This window comes from Trichosurus vulpecula, chromosome 3, assembly GCF_011100635.1.
Source record: "Trichosurus vulpecula isolate mTriVul1 chromosome 3, mTriVul1.pri, whole genome shotgun sequence".
Lineage (NCBI taxonomy): Eukaryota > Metazoa > Chordata > Mammalia > Diprotodontia > Phalangeridae > Trichosurus > Trichosurus vulpecula.
Genome location: NC_050575.1, coordinates 108,287,846 through 108,304,852, shown reverse-complemented (window position 1 = coordinate 108,304,852; position 17,007 = coordinate 108,287,846).

Here is a 17,007-nt window from a genome sequence, read left to right as displayed (position 1 = left end):
TTCTGTCTCTAGAGATTCAGATGTACTTTATGCCTATTTATCTATGCACATGCTACTTATTTTGGTCCCGCCTTTGTGTTCCTAGCACTTAGCAGGAATTTAAGAAATTATTGTTGGCTCGAACTAAGTCTGTGACCTGGCTTATGTGATTGTCTCCTAGAATTGTCACCCATTCATGACTTTCAGGATGTGTGGCTCTTGTCTTCCTCCTCCCATAAGTTCCTTAGAGGATTTACCCCAAAGGCCTTACTTTTGGCCTTTTAACATTCTGTGAATTCTATTGGCTCCCGGATTCTGGTCGTTCATCTCTCTTACCCCTTCATTTTGGTGAATGATCAGGATGGTGTCAGCAGAACTGTGGCCTGGACAAAATTTGTCCCTGTGCCTTCTCCCCTTTCTGAAAACTGTCACTTGAAGGGTATGATGCCTCATGCTTCTCCTAGATACCCAGAGTAGCCCTTCCTGTACAGTTCCCATTCCCTATTTCTTTCTTTTTAAAACAGTTTTTTATTGAAAATTTAATGAACACTAAATACAACTTCCTAAACTGGTTTAGTATCCATTTACAGTTATAATAATTTCAATGAAAAAGATATAATAACTTTTTCCTTTTCTCTCCAGATGTGTTCCATTTTCTCTAGGAGTGTGCTACCACCCCCAGGAGACTCATTAGGGCAGATCTCTTGGACATATTCATCCTCTGGTCAGGTCTGATCACAGATTGGATTTGGCATTTGAGAATGTTGCCAGATGTGCAGACAACCCACTGCCCTCTTCTGACTTGTATAATGTGGTATCATTAAGTTTTTTTAGACATTATTGTACTGGGAACATTTGATTATTCAGTTTTAGGATTATGGGGACCTCTTACCACCTCTCCCCCACACTTCCTCCCATCACCATGCCCCTTTCCTATTAGGCATTTCATTACTTTCTAGGCTGTCTGCTTAGTAATAGATGGGAGAGGAGGTAAAGAAAGATCCACTCAGAAAATGGCAAGGGTGGAGGAGCAGTGGAAAGGATAGTGGATTTCATGTCAGAACACCTGGCTGGGTTCAGCCTTTCAGCTTCTTCCTAGCCATCTAACCTTGGGGAAGTCACTTCTACTTCTCTGTAGAATAATGAGGGTGGACTAGATGGCCTCCCAGGTCCCATTTGCTTTAAATTCTATGGTCTTTTCAGGTAAATGGTGGCATATGGGTAAAATATAAAGTCAGTGACTAAATGACAGATGAGATCTATTTTTTGGTCCATAATTGTGATTTCATCAGGATAGTGAACCCCTAGTGAGGAACACCCCACTGATACAGATAACCTCTTTAACTCAGGGTCATAGGATCACAGATCCAGAACAGGAAGGGACCTTAGATATTAACTACTGCAATACCCCCACTTTACAGAAGAAAGCAATGAGGCTTAGAGAAGGTAAATAACTTGTTTAAGGTCACACAGAGTGAGTAGTGGAGCCCAAATTTGAATGCTGGCCCTCTGACTTCAAATCTTTTCTTCCCTTCACTACATTGCTTCTCCTAGAGAGTAGTTGCCTGGGACACCGAGAGGTTGAATGGCTCACCTACAATCTAGTATATATATATATATATATATATATATATAAGAAGTAGAACCTGAACTTAGGTCTTCCTGATTCCAATGACAGCTCTTCATGCCATACTAACTTCTGTAGGATTTACGTTCTGTGTGTTTTAATTATGTTGGTCCTGCATCACCAAAAATAATGGAGGTGGAGCTGTAATTTTTTAGGCTTGTGAAGCTAGAATTAGTTTGAGAAATAGTTGGTTCCCTCCTCCATAGTTTAGCTTACACAATAGTGTCTATCCAAACCTTAGTAGAAATAGACCTGGAACAAAGGTCAAATCAGGAGCTAGGGAACAGTGGAAGAAGGGCCATCTTGACTGGAGGGTGGGCTCCTTGCCTTAACAGGATGGATTAAGCTCTTTGTTCCTGCAAATGCACCTTTCCTGGCAGTGATGGAGTTAGCCTGGAGTCCAGACCTGCTCTTCTCTAGGTAGGGCCATTATCCTAAAGTGCTTTTATTGATCTGTTGATTCTCTGTCTCCCGTCTTCTTTTCCCTGCTCTTCCCTTCCTTTCCCTTTCCTTCCCTTCATCTCATCTCTCCCCCTTCTTCCTCTCATCAACCCTAGCTCCTAAATGACTAGTATTTCTCAGCATACAGCCAAGAATTTTTAAGCAGGTGGCAGTGATGGATCAGACAAACTAAAATCATCTGGGTGTCAAAGCAAATGTTCCTTTAGAGAAATCTGGATCTGACTGATAAAAGGTTCTCTGTTACCATTTACCAGTATAGCTCCCCATGCCCCCAATTCTACTTGGTTTTTAATTTTTTTAATATTTTCATGGTCTAAAAGCATTTAAATGATGTGAGTTTCATTTCCATACCAAAACTCACAGCTTACTTTGTAACTTTGTGATGTTTTATTTTATAAGAATGAAATATTTAACAATGCCTATGAATATTATAAAATGCCTGGATATATCAATGCCAAGTGATAGATTATTAAAAAATTATAAGGTATCGGTTTAAAGCTGCCCACAGGACTGGTGCCATGTTTTTCACAGGGAGGGGGATGGGGCAAATATTGGGGGAAATGATTATGAGGAATGATGTTGAATGTAATTCAGGAGTATTTTTGCCAATTCTGCTCCCTTCATGTAAATGCTCAGAAATCTATTCTTAGCTTACCTGTTTTTATTTAGCAATATCAATATTAGTCCACAAACTCCATGAATTCTTTGGCAAGAATTTTGGAATGTGTTGATTAAATTAAAAATCAAACCTAGGGAATGTGAGTCAAAATTCCAGTTAATCTCACTCTTTGGGCAGGTTTAAACACTTCTGTGTTCTGAAACATAATATTTAAAGACAGAGAAGGTCTTAGAAATAACAGTAATAGCTTATATTTATATATATGCTTAAAGATTGGTAAAGCTCTTCAGATACATTATCTTCTTTGATGATGCAGTAGTTCTCAAAAAAAAATTTTTTTGCTCACAGTGTGGTATTATTCTTTGCTACACTACAAATTTGCACACATGCAGGTGACTGCAAGTATAAATTCCATACAATTCATAGCAGTATGAAAAATTCAGTGTTCATTATTCATGTACCATGGCACATACTTTGAGAATCTCTGATCTGGTCCAACCTCCTCATTTCAGAGATGAGGAAACTAAGGTTAAGATTGGTGAAGAGATTTATATAGGGGCCAAGTAGGGAATTGGGTGGCAAATTCTGGTCATCTGTCTCCAGATCCAGCAGGGTGCCACTGCTACATACTCTGGCATGAGATTTGTCATGTATAGTGCATTTGTTCTTGGAGGAATCCAGGAAGAGGTTAAACATTCATGATGTAGCAAGTAATTATAGTCACCTGAGGGCATCGGAACCTGCACAGAGCCTTCATGTAGAAACAAAATCAGATGAGACCAATGAAGTAAATGCACTACAAGAAGGGCAAATGAATAAGTATCCTGCAGGGCAAACAAAACAAAACAAAACAAAAAAGAACCAACCTTCTGTAGGGGCATCGTTAAGGTACTGAGAAGAGAACATCTTGTAGAGACTCTGGTTTTGATTATTAGTACAGACAGGATCCTGCACCCTCACTTTAGGCAATTCCCATCCATAATTATTATTTATTACTATTGAACAATACTATCTGCTGAGCTCCAATAGTGTCAGCCACTGTATATAACATTGACAGTCTCCGGCCCAGCCAAATCAATACCTTCCACTTCATCCTATAGAAATGGCTTTTGTCCTCTTTCTTTAGGGGAGGGAGGTCTTTACAATGACATAGAGTTTTCAGTCCCTTCATTCCAAGATTGGAATAGACAGGCATTTCTTGCTGCAAGGAATGGATGTGTTTCATTTCAAACCCAGAGGTGTTGTTGCTGTTGTTGTTCGGTCATTTCAGTTGTGTCTGACTGTTTGTGACACCATGTGGGGTCTTCTTGGCAGAGATACTGGAGTAGTTTGCCATTTCCTTCTCCAGCTCATTCTACAGGTGAGGAAACTGAGGCAAACACTGTTAAGTGGCTTGCCCAAGGTCACATATCTAGTAAGTGTTTGAGGCCAGATTTGAACTCAAGTTTTTCAGGTTTTCCTGACTCCAGGCCAAGAGCTCTATCCAATGTATCACCTCTGTCAATCCCAGAGATATTCACTAAATGTCTACTACATATAGAAGAATGGGGCTGGCTACTCTACTGTCTGATTTGTCTCTTGGCCTCCATTATAAAGTTGGAAATGTATTCTCATGGGGTGGGAGAGGTACTCAATAAATTGAGATGAAAAGTTTTGATGAGGAAGGAATTCAAAGATGGCAGCCAGCCTCTTGGTATACTACACACTTGAAATTTACAGTTGGGAACAGAACTCATCCATTTGTTCACTCACCAATTTCATGTACTTCTGCCTGAAATTCTTTGAGTTTAACCAATAGCTGACCTACTTTATGAAGACTTTAAGCTTGTCAATGAAGTATAAGAGGAAAAAAGTCAGAGACAGGGTCAGGAATACCATAGTTTGAATCCTGCCTTAATAGTTAATTAGCTGTGTGGCTGTGTGCAAGTCACTTGATATCTCTGGGACTCACTTTCCTCTCTGTAAAATGGGGAGAATAATAGTTAGAATGGTTATCTCAGTGTTGTGGTGAGAATCAAATGAGATGACGTATGAAAAGGCTTTTCAAATCTTCAAGTACTTTATCAACATCAGCTCTCCTCAACCCTATAAACCGAGTTTACATGGAATAAGGGACACCTATGTTTTCATCAATAGCTATCTGAGCTTGTGATAGATATCTATCTTCTGTCAAGTGTACAAAGCATTCAGTGAAGTATTGACCAAAAGACTGTGCTAGCCTTGTGTACAATAGACATATTCCACCAATCAAAGGGTTGACCCTGTCCACCTCCACTCTTGTTAAGTGTAAAACAGGTTTCCCAAACCTGAAATATAATTAAAAGGCAGAACAGTTTAAGCTGTCAAGTGTGAATCCTAAGACCTAATGTGATTAACAATCTCAGTGTGAAAGATGGAGGAGGAGGAGAGAGCGGGAAGAGAAAGAAAAAAAAAGGTCTGCCAAGTACCAATCCAATTGACTGTGGTCACAGAACTTCTTCCTCTTCTTTGCCAACTATTCATTCCTACCCCCAGAGACCTCAAAGATAGTCATAGAGAGCCAGGGGTCTTCTCCAATGGGCTTTCCCACCAATCAGCTCTCTGGCCCGCCAAGAAGAATATTATGCTTAATGGATAATGATAGTGAAACGAGGACTATTTAGTTATAGCTGGTGAGCATTCTGCAGTCTCGTTTGTGTGATCAGATTTGGACTTTAGGTGAAAAACAAACAGACATTTAAACTCCCCATCTGTCTTGTGCCTCCTGCTTGTTTCCCCAAAGCCTCAGCTGCTGATCTTCATGTGTTTGTTAATCCAGGTGCCCTGTTTCCTTCTAAACCCAGGGTACAGCCAACTGTTGTGGTTGCTGAGTTAGGCGGTCTGGGGTCTGCTGAATCATCAACTCTCAGCAGAGCCTGGGAGCTCACCCACTGCCTCTGGGAAAGCTGTATTCCAAGATGTCGAAACCTCAAGAAAATGGTTCTTAGAACATGGACTTATCATTGTCCTATTACATTGTCCCCTTGGCCTCCAGGAAGAGGCATTGAGATTTAGGTCTCCTCTCTCTCTGTTTCGCAGGAGCATCTGCCTTCTAAATGTACGAGGGATTTGCACAGGTCCGGGTCACCTAAGATAGGGGTGCACACGACCAGCATTTATATAGCACCTACTATGTGCGAAGCATTGTGATAGGTGCTTTGATTCTCCTGGCAACAGCTTAAGTCAGATGCTATTATTATCTATATTTTACAGTTGAGGAAACTGAGGCAAACAGAGGTTAAGTGATTTTCCCAAGGTCGCACTTCCAGGAAGTGTCTCAGTTGGGATTTGAACTCAGGTATTCCTGACTCTAGGCCCAGCCCTCTATTCATTGTGACACATAACTGCCATCCTTATAGGAAACAGTAAAGACCTGCTTCTGGGAGAAGATCTTCATTCCCAAATGGAGTTGGAGTTTTGTTCTGCTTTGTCTGTCCCTTTCAGTTCTAGGCACATATGGTGGAGGCTTCCAACCTGGGATCTTAAGCAGTAGTAACCTTGGAGCCTGGTTCCAGGTCAGATACTGTTACCAACTCAGCAGGGAAGTCCTGAAAAGCCAAGGTGCTGGGATGAGAGCCCAGGGGGACTTTAGACTTGGAACCTGATAAAGCTATGCTAGATAGGAAATTAATTAAACTGTGAGCCTAATCCCCCTCTCTGAGATTGAGGTAATATTTGTTTGTGCTACGCCTTGAAGTAAAGGAATATTTGTCTTTTGTAAAAGTTAATCTATTCAGTGGTTAAACGGAAATGAGGTATTTGAATCCCTAAAATCAACGGGACATGATTGGTGGGTACTTGAACCAGTGCCTGAGATGAGAAGTGCCCCCAAAGCCTGGGTGAGGGGTGAAGAGGAACATCCTTGGCCTTCAGGCACTGAAGGCTAGGCTAATTAACACTCTACGTGTCTCTGTGCTAGCTTTGGAGCAATGGCGCGTGTGAGACACAGAGAGACTGGGTTTCCTTTGGAGGAACTTTCCTATCTGTTGGAGATGATGCTGAGATATCTGATGCCCGAATCCTGTAGTCAATATATGCTATCAGTAGTGACGCCTTAGACCCTGAGTCTTTTTGTAAAAATATATTTTTATTTCATTGAACTTTCCCAATTATATTTAAATTTTTTAACATTCATTTAAAAAAATTTGAGTTTCGAATCCCCACCCTCCTGCTCCTCTCCCACCCCTCGAGAAGGCAAGGAATATGATATCAATTATACATGTGAAGTCATGCAAAACATATTTCCATATTAGCCACGTTGCACAAGAAAACACATAAAAAACCCCAAGAAAAGTAAAGTGAAGAAAGGAAGCTTCCATCTACACTCAGTGTTCATCAGTCCTCTGTGGAGGTGGAGAGCATTTTTTTTCATCATGGGCCCTTTGAAACAGTTTATATCCTGATTCTTGATGGTGTGAATGAAAAACTTTTAGAAGGTCAGATTTTTCAAACCTCAGGACTTGGACTTCTAGGCCTATCACTCATGTCAGCCCTTCATATACTTAATAGGGAGAGAACTGCACTTAGAATCAGGAAGGCTTGAGTTCAAATCATCCCTCAGTTACTTACTAGCTTTGTGATCCTGGGCAAGTCACTTAACCTTGCTCTCTGCCTCAGTTTGCCCATCTATAAAGTGGAGATAATAATTACACCTACCCCATAGGCTTGTCATAAGGATCAAAGGAAATAATATACATATGGCACTTTGAAAACCTTAAGAGTGCCATAAAATTGTAAGCTATTCTTATTAGCTATTCTTCAATTTTAAACTTCCAGGCCTCTGGAAATATCAGAGAATTATTGGGCTACAGATTCAAGGGCTGGGCCACTTTTCCATTCTGTGCCCTCCCCTGGTGCCAAAATGCATAGATTCTCCCACAGGAATCCAAATAGGGGGTGTTGCCCAAGTTCTACCTACAGGCATCTTGCCCCCTGCTAAGTAGCAATCAGGTCCAGAATTACAGGAGGACTTTTGACCCCAACCTGCATCTGAGGCCCCTGGGCCCCAAGGCATTGGCTCTGCCAATCTGCCTGCTGAGTGGAAGCCTGGGGCTGCAGCAGGAAATGCTCACTGTTGTATTAGGCCTTTTCCCTGTTGGAGCTAGTCTGACTTTTTTTTCTTTTTAATTTACAGACAGGAAAGTGGTTCAGATCTGGAGCAGTCTTGATAAGACTGCTAATGTGATTGCCAGAAATCCATCCCTCCTCCCCACCCCCATGTGCTTTATAAATCCTGGGAAAATGAATAGTCATAGTTTCAAAGGTCCTAATTCTAACTACAGGTGTTTGCTTTGAGAAAGATCACATGATATCCCCTAATCATATTTCTGAAAGAACTAAATAAAAATACAGATGTTGGAGTATCACAATACCTAAACATCTGAAATGCTCTTCAGTTAATAACACTAAAGCTTCCTTCCATACTTCTCTTAGGCAGCAAGACTTGCTGTTTATTAATGAGCAAAACACAGATAGGATCAGGCCTCTGGAATATAACCCAAACACATGAGTGCAAAAATCTTTTATTCATTGATTCATTCATTGATTCACTTATTCATCTGTCTGTCTATCATCCTATCTACTTCTCTACCTACCTATCTATTTATCTATGTCTGTGTGTTTGTCCATCTAAATAGCTGTCATCTATCTGTCTACTGACCTGTGTGGACAGCTAGGTGGCACAGTGGATAGAAAACTGAGCTTGGAATCAGAAAAACTCATCTTCATGAGTTCAGATCTGGCCTCAGATGCTTTACTAGCTGTGTGACCCTGACCTTTTCTTAAACCTTAAACCAAACTTAACCCTGTTTGCCTCAGTTCTTCATCTGTAAAATAATCTGGAGAAGGAAATGACAAACCACTCCAGTATCTTTGCAAAGAAAACTACAAATGGAGTCATAAAGAGTCAGACATGACTGAAGAACAAAAAACTTACTTATCTATCTATCCACATATTTATCATCTATCAGATGTAACTCCTCTTAACTAGGAGCTATTGGCAAAACTTCCATTAGGGTAAATTCAGGCTTGAATTCAAGGCAAAGAAGAAGAAGAAACAAAAACAGCTTGCAAAGGATTATATCAGTTCAAAAATGGAATGGGCTGCTTGGGGGATAGTGAATCCTACTTTACTGAAGGCTTCCACACGGTAGCTGGTTAACCCTTGCCTATGATATTGTAAGAAATTCTTGGACTCTTGGTCACTTAGACACACATGCATATATGCAAACACACATGTGTATTATACATAAGTATGCATTTATAGATGTATATGCTTATATACATATGCATAAATATATATGTATGTGTATATTTATAGGTATAGGTATGTATATATACATATATAGGTGTGCGTGCGTGCATGCATGTGTGTGTGTATAGTTAAATTTAGGAAGATCTGGGTTCAAGTCCTCTCTCAGACTCATACTAAAATTGTGACCCTAGACTACTCTATGCACTGCAGAGAAGGCACTAACTTATATTGGTAGAGGGAGTTTCTTTGACTGGAATTTTCCTGTATTAGTGAAATAATACTCCATTCCCTATCCCTATTTTTTTAAACATCATCTACATTTCCAAATATATTCCAGTCGCTCTCCTCCAAGAAAGAAATAACCCTTATACAATAGAGAAAGAAAAATCATTTGACTATAGTATAGTGACTCATAGTACTACATAATACACATGGACTTAACCTGATACTCTATGGCTTGTCCTATACCCACAGTTCTCCACATCTACAGAGAACACAGGGAAGTGAATTTTCATTTCTTTAAGGCCAAATTTGGTGAACATGAGTTCTTGAAGGCTATATCAAGAAAACCCAAACTATGGAAAGTCCTATAAAGTTGAAAAGATTTCTAATATGGTTCTAGTGATGGTCTGCATGTTAATTATCTAGGACTAGCCCAGGTAAATACAGAGAGCTGGTCTTCAGAAGACAACATCTTTGGCCTAAATAAACTATTAAGGCCCTGGTAGGTTGCAATCTCTATTGCTGGAGGGACAACTCACACCACTTAAAACCCAGAGAGACATATCAAAGTGTCCAGGAAGTGTATTGTCTACCTGGTTAATCAAACAAACAATTAATTAATCAATATACACTTTTTAAGCACTAAAAAAATGCCAGCCACTGAGCTAAGGGCTAGGAATACAATGAAAAAATTAAAGATAAAATAGCCCCTTTCTTCAGTTATCTTACATTTTAGGAGAGGAAACAATATATACATATGTTGGTATACATACAATAAATATACAATAGATGGAAGGTTGCCTTAAATAGGAAGGATTTGCTGCTGGGGGCTGGGGTGGGGAGATGGAAAAGCCCTGTTGTAGGAGGTAACACATAAGCAGTCTTTAAAAAGCCTAAAATTACAAAACTTCTCAGGGTGAAGAAAACTCAAAGACCTTGAGCTTAAGTGGATAATTCAAGAGGGAAAACATTAACAGCTGAAGGAAATATGGCCTCAAGATCTACTATGAATAAATACAGCAAAACAAAGGAAAATTAATCAACTCTTGATGAGACAGTGGACCCTGTGAAATCTGAAGAAAACATGGAAAATGATCCAGCACTTGATTAGATAGAGGACTCTTTGGAATCACAACACACTGCTCCTTAATGGTTTAAAAGAAGAATTGAGAATTGTGAGATCAGAATTTGTGACCTGCATAGCAGATTTAATTGGTAGAATACAAAAATTTAATCTTCAATGGCAGGTCTTACTAAAGAAACTAAAGAGAGAACAATAGAATGGGAATGCAAATATACAGATGTGAAGGACAAACTAGAAGAAAAGTAAAAAACGATAACGTTAAAAGAAAACATGCTCCATATCCAAGCAAAACATATTAATCAATTTATCAAAACAGGATGCCTAGAGACAACCTAAGGGTGATAGATCTCCCAGAAAAACGTGACAAGTCAAAAAACCTGAACATTATAACCCAAGAAATAATACTAGCAAACTACCTAGAATTGCTGACCACAGAAAATGACATACCAATCAAAAGGATGCATAGATCACTTCGAGGGGGGATAAAAAAGAAAAAACAAAGCTGCTAACTACATGATACATAGTGATTGAATTTGACAATTCAATTGAGAAACCACAAGTTCTGCAAGTTGCCAGAAGAAAGACCTACAAATACAAAAGGAAGGAAATTTGAATAAAGTAAGGCTATTCTGCCCCCACCAGAAAATAATGGAATAATTTGTTTCAAAGAGCAATGGAGCTCAGGATGCATCCCAGAGTGACCTACCCTAAAAATATGAGCTTAACTGTAAATAAAAAGATAGGTTTTAATAATGAACAGGCATTCAACATTCTTAGAAAGAAGCCAGACCTGAAGAGATTATTTGCTTCTCCAATACATCAGATAACAGAATGCAGGAAGGGTGAGCAAATGCAGCAGCCAAGGACAGAAAGAGCAACAAGTGACAGCAGAGAGATTAAGGAGAGAAGAGATTTCTTTCTAAATGTATTCAAAAAATAGGGGTGAAGATGGAAATCAGGTAGAGGTAATGGTGGAGATAAGGACTGGGTCATTACAGATGAAAACTCCCCACACCCTTGTCTATAGGTGACTCTGATTTCACAAAATAGGAGGTTATATGGAGGGGTGGGGGTAGAAGAGGATAGAGGGGATTTTGTGATGTTCCTGGATGAAAGTGAGGGCTACCAATGAGGGGAAGGTAAGCCCTAAGGTCTCTCAGGAAGAAAAGAGCCTACAGGGGAATGGGTGAGGAATTGAAGGGAGAAAGATTTAAAATGGGAGAGGGGAAAGAAGGAGGACTTGTTTTGGTGGTAGGAGGAGGTTCCACTGATGAATGCTCCTGTGGGTGATAAGAGATGTTCTGTGAAGCAAGATGGAGACCATGTACTGGGCGTTGTCTGAGGAGATTTGGTGCTTGAAAGTATCATTTGTCCTACCTTGGGGAGGAGGTGGGGTTGAATAGCCTGGAGACAGCTGGCACCTGGGCACATGAAAAGGCATGGATTCAAGGAAGAGATTTTGAGGCAACTGAGTAAAGAAGGTGACTGGGGAAGTGTATAGGTTAGTAGTGGGCTGCATAATCAGCAATGTGGAGGCTCATGTCATTGGACAGTATCCTCTCTGTTACTTGCAGGAATTAGAATTGGAGAGTGGGTATGACACACAACGGAAAAGTGCAGTATAAGGGCAAGCAAAGTGGGACTTTTTGTTGTCTTTTGTTTTGGAATGCTTCTCAGCACTAAAGCAATCAAATACCTTTAATTGAGTCTTGCCTTTGCTTGTAGAAAAGCCTGTACCCTTTTCCTAATTAGGTCACCAGAAGTGTGAAACCCTCAAGAGGTGTGAAGTGCTCTGACCCTGAAAAAGTATTTTGGAAGAGTGCTGGTGTGGAAACTCTGGGTAACCGTTAAGTAGCCACCCAGCTTTGTAAAACCCATATGTTAGTGCTTCTCTCTCTCTGGGAACTATGTATGTAATGTCTGGGTCAGCTAGAAGCTCTGTCTGTTGATTTGTGTTTATTTGCTCTGTTTATATAATTTCTGCTTGTAATTTCTGTTTGTGTTTTCTCTGAAGTTCAGGGTACTGACTTTTTCCCTTAAACTAAATGAATGATATATGTATACTTGATTAAAGTGAGATTGTAAACCCCTTAAAGTTGCTTTCCTTAGAAAAGTAGATCAAAGAACCTGTGCTAGTGGCCCTCCTGTGTGGTGATGTTACTGGCCTTACAGAGCCACAGTAGCAGCAAGTAGCATTATTTTTACAGAGAGTCCTCAGGGCAAGCTCTATAAGGTAGTGGCAAAAGCTGATTAGAAGGGAATACCCAGAACAGACAACTTTGAAGTTTTGACCCCAAGGGGAATACAGATAATAGAGTGGGACTAGATAAGTATAGGAGTAACGACCCAGAGAGCAATAGTCTAGAGTAGACAGGAAGAGAAGATGGTTATTGAAGAGCATGAATGAGAAAAATCCTCTCTGGAATGGGACATAAAAATGAATTTTTTTGAAAAACCTAATAAATAGAACTAGCTTAAGGGAGAGGAAGCAGGAATTTACTGAACTGACTGGGAGGAAAAAAGGGGAAAGAATTAAATAACCAGATAAAATCAGAAGAGAAAAGGGAACTAATGTGTAAAACTCCAAAGAGAAGACAAATCAAATGAGAGATGGAGGTCAAGGGTGAGGAATAGAGAGCCAGTTAGAATAGGGACACCTTAAAAAACATTAAAGTAAAGTAACTGAAGATATATAGTGTTGTTTTTACAGCAGAAGAGGGAAAAATCATAACTCAAAAAAGAGACTATTAGAACAGAAGAGGAGAGGTGAAGAGGGTCAGGACTAGAGGACATATGCAAGAGATGCCATAGTGAAAGAAACTCCAAGATTTAGCAACTAATTACCTACATGGGATGAGCAAAAGAGAGGAGTCAAGAATGACACCAGGGTTACAAACCTGCATGCCTAGAAGGATGGTGGTGCCTTTAACTATAATAAGAAAGTTTGGAAGAAGGATAGATTTAGAGAGAAAGTTAATAAATTCTGTTTTGAACATGCTGGATTTGAGATGCCTGCAGGGCATCCAGGTTAAAATGTCTAATAGGTACCTTGTGATGTAGGACTGAACTCAGAAAAAGAGAATTGGAGTGGATATATAGATTAGGAAATATGGATCAGTTTATGTTTTATTGTAGGCGAAAATTCTACCCATGGGAGCTAATAAGAGCATCAAGTAAGAGAATATGGACAGAAAAGAGAAGAGGGACCAAGAGAGATCCATAGGTAGTGGGTATTACATAGATCAAGAGCCAATTAAGGAGACTTAAAAAGAGCAACCAGCAGATTGAGTCAAACTCTTTGCTCTCTCTCTCTCGCTCTCTCTCTCTCTCTCTCTCTCTCTCTCTCTCTCTCCCTCCCTCCCCTCTCTCCCGCTCTCCCTCCCCCCCTCTCTGTCTCACCCTTTCTTTTTTGGTTTTGTTTCTTCTTTCTCATGATTCATTCCAATGGTTATAATTCTTCTTTACAACTTGATTATTGTGTAAATAAGTTTAATAAGTTTAATGTGAAGGCATATGTAGAGCCTATATCAGATTACATGCCATCTTGGGGAGTAGGGAGAGGGGGAGAAAATTTGGAACTCAAAAACTTGTGGAACTGAGTGTTGTAAACTTAAAAAAAAGAGCAACCAGACAGCAGGAGAAAAGAGAGCAGAATCATGAAAACCTAGAGAAGAGAGTTTTCTAAAAGAAGGTGGTTAATAGTGTTAAATGCTATAGAGAGGGCAAGAAGAATAAGGATTGAGAAAAGGCCATTTAATTTGATAATTAGGAAATCAGTGCTAACTTTGGAGAGATCAGTTTCAGTTGAATGGTAAGGTTAGAAGCCAATTAGAAGAGGGGTTAGCTGAGAATGAAAGGAGAGGGAGTAGAGATACCCAGTATAGATTTTTTTGAGGGGGGAAGCAGGGCAATTGGTGTTAAGTGACTTGCCCAAGGTCACACAGCTAGTAAGTGTGTCACGTGTCTGAAGCTGGATTTGAACTCAGGTCCTCCTGACTCCAGGGCCAGTGCTCTACTCACTGCACCACCTAGCTGCCCCAGTATAGACTTTTTAAGGAGTTTAGCTGACAAGGCAAGGAGAGTTATGACAATAACTAGTAGACATGGTAGGATCAATGAAGTTTATTTAAGGATGGGGGAGAATCTGCTATCTTTGTAGCAGGGAAGAAACCCTAGGTAGGGATAAATTAAAGAGTAGGGTGGTGGTGGGAGTAAAATCCTTGAGAAGGTATGAGGAAATAGGATCAAGAGTTCATGGAGAGAAGTTGGCCTTGGCAAGCAAAAGGGTTACCTCATTATCAGATAATGAAATCAAGAAGATAGTAAGATTTGATGTTGAGGAATATGAGATGAGAAAGAAGGGCAAAAAGGAAGATCTCAGCTAATAGACCAAATTTTTGCAGTCAAATAGAAATTGAGATACTCAACTGAGAGATTGGGGTGGGGGTGCATATGCCATAGGGATGTAAGAATAGAAGAAAAGGTTAGGAACAGCTTCTTTGGTGATTGAGATAGGGGGATAATTAGGGAGGGATAGTAGGAATGTCTTGCAGCAGTGAGGGCCCAGTTGAGACTAGCTGGCACAAATTTATAATGGACCCAGCCAACACGATTTCATGATTTTTCCTAGTACTATTTAGTAATGAATGAGCAGTGCGGGTGATTGATGATGAGAGTAAACAAAGGCTGGGGTTTGGTAAAGATAGGAAAAGGGGACAATTGGTTGAAGAACAGAGATTAGTCTGAAGTGGTTCACTAAGAGTTTGAGAATGGGAAGAGTGGTAGTAGCATGATCAGAAGAGTAATTACCAGGGAAGTTCTTAGAGATGGAAGAATTGGGGATTATGATAAGGATGAAGAATAGACTGAGGAGAAGGCAAAATTAAGAAAGAAATAGAAAAGGGTTCATAATATTTGTTTATCAGTTTAGTGTTGTATATTTGTTATGGCTGAATAACCCCTGCCAAAGCCTGGTAAACCATGCAAGGCCATTTTACACATTTAAAGAAAATAACTACAAAAGCAAATGGGACATTGCTTGTAATTTACGTAAGCAGAGTTCACAAAATTATGTAAATCAGTAATTATTTGTGAGCCTTAAGAACTTTGCTGTGATAACTTTGAAAAGTCCTAGAGTAAGCACCTTTTACTCATGGCTATGTAATAAGGTAGATGCCAACTGTAGCCAGGCCTCTGCGTGGCAAGGCCTTTGCTTGTGATGAGGGGCCATGCCCCTGGGCCTGTAGCATGGGAGAATTTTTGTATGGCTTGAATGGAAGTGGAATAGACATCTCTAGCCTCTTCTCCCCCAACCCTTCAACAAAGGAAACTTCCATTCCTTCTAAGAGGGGAAGCAGGAATTTAGGGGCAGAGACTATTCTGCTTTTCTTAGAGAAAGGGAATACCTGAATCTGCTAGAATTTTTTCTATCTACACTATTAAATATTGTTAGGCTAGAGGATATATTTGGGTTCAATCTAACATTTGATTACTTTGTCATTATTGAGGGGAAGGGGGACCCTAAGCTCTATATCCAAAGTTTAACCCCTTTCTCACCTAATAGGCAGTTTCACAATGAACACACATAGCAAATAGCAAAGAAACCCTTTTCCAATTCAGTAGCATAATAGAAATCAGAGAAGGTATACATAGGTATACAATGCAGAGTGAAACAGCTCTCCCACTGGTAGCAAGGTAAATCAGCTTGACTAAGAGAAAGAGCTCTAGATCCCACTTGAAACTCCTTGAGATCTCTGGTGTAGCAAACTGGGAACAGGAACATTATGGAGACTGCCAGTTCTTCTCAGAGTCTTTTCCTTCAGCAACCTGAAGTAGAGTGGGTCTCTCCTATCTTTCCTCTTGAAGCTGGAAGTCAGAAGTATCAGAAGTTAGTGCAGAACTGGAAGATGATCTCAAGCTTGAAGAGTGCCTAACAGTATCCAAGACCACCTGAAGAAGAACCTGAAGAATTCTCCTCTCTTCTGCTCTTACCCCTCACATAGGGCAGGGCATTCATCTCTACCACATTAATTGGCTTTGGGACAGAATTACAGGTGTTTGTAGCAGGTTTCCAGGCTAGACTGTAGTACATACGATTAATTACTAGTGAAATAATAGTTAAAAATTTGGGCTGAAAATGATATAACCAGCCAAAAATAATTTGGAGTGGGGGGTGATTTCTGTAAAATCCTTGACTCAAGAAGGGTAAAGATGACATCTTCAGATAGATTGGTATCCAAATTCACAGAATTCTAGATTTAGTTAGAAGGGGCCTTAAAAGCCATCTAGTTGAAATACCTCATTTTATAAATAAAGAGACGTAGTCATGAAGATGCTAAGTGATTTTCCCCACATTTAGTGCTTTTGGATATATATTAAGTGGTTAATAAATGTTTGTAGTCTTGACTTGGCTTAACTTGCCCGAGGTTACACAGGTAGCAAATAGTAGAGCCAGGTCCGGTCCTCTGACTACAAATGACTTTATGCCATCTGAAAATCTGATGAGCAGCCTTTGTTTAAGTTATTGAAAAAAATGTTAGACAAGACAGGGACAAGGACAGATCCTTACAGCTGTCACTAGAGACTTCCCTCCACATTGACACAGATTCATTAATTGCCACTCTTAATTCAGCCTGCCTCTCTACATCTTGTCTACAGGGATATTAAAAAAAGACTTTGTCAAATGCTGCACACTCATACATGTGTATATACTCATTCATACAGGATTTATTATATCTCCCCAG